We start from the raw sequence: 943 nt of genomic DNA on the forward strand, positions 1-943 counted from the left end.
GATTGAAATGTATAATGAGTGGATTTGAAAGACGAATTTAGAAAACATTAAATTGAAATATTGATATTGCACTGAGATTGGTTTGAGGGAACCCGTGAAGGGTGGTAAACCCAGATTTATAGGGAAGATTTTGCCAGAATTTTGAAAGAACTTGAAGAGTTTAGAAATATTAAATTATGATTTCAATCGGAAGTTTTATCTTAGAAAATTTTATGAAGGGTGAGATGAACTTGACATTGGTTAGTTATTAGGAGAAATCTAGAAGAAGCTAAAAGTGAAACAGATAGATATAACTTAGGCTTGAATTTGATCAAGTTCATGACCTTGTGTATGAGGGTGAAGGACGTGATTCGGTATTGAAAATGATATTGGAGAAAGGTAGAATGAATGGTATGAGGATGGTTAAACTTGAGGGAACCTATATGAAGATAGAAGAGCAAATTTTGAGGGCAAAATTTTAAATAAGGTGGGTAGGATGTAAAACCCGGTCAAACTTTAATTAATTAAATAATAAATTGAATATGAGTGAATATGGTTTGGAAATTTAACAATTAGAATTTGATGATTTAAATATGATATTCGGACTCAATGGATTTTTCTGAGTCAAAAAATATAGTTTTCTGCATAAAAACGTGCATTGAAAAATTGACCGGCAGTACCGGTTGAGATCTGCTTGGTACTGCAACTAAGAAAATTAATTATGAGCGAGAACTGTTAAAAAGTTAAATAATTGTTGTTGAGGTGGTAAAAAAAATTAAAGTGCATATTAAAACACTAATTTTAAAGGTTTTGGCCCAAAATTGGACTAACAGGTTAAATCAAGTAAACCAGGCCCAAGTGGGCCCAAGACCCAACATATATATAGCCTTATTTAGGCCATTCAGTAGCCACAACCCCCCTCCCCCTAATATATGCAACCCTCCTAAAAATTTCAAATCACCAT

Source organism: Arachis ipaensis, chromosome B10, assembly GCF_059453495.1.
Source record: "Arachis ipaensis isolate K30076 ecotype BB chromosome B10, ASM5945349v1, whole genome shotgun sequence".
Lineage (NCBI taxonomy): Eukaryota > Viridiplantae > Streptophyta > Magnoliopsida > Fabales > Fabaceae > Arachis > Arachis ipaensis.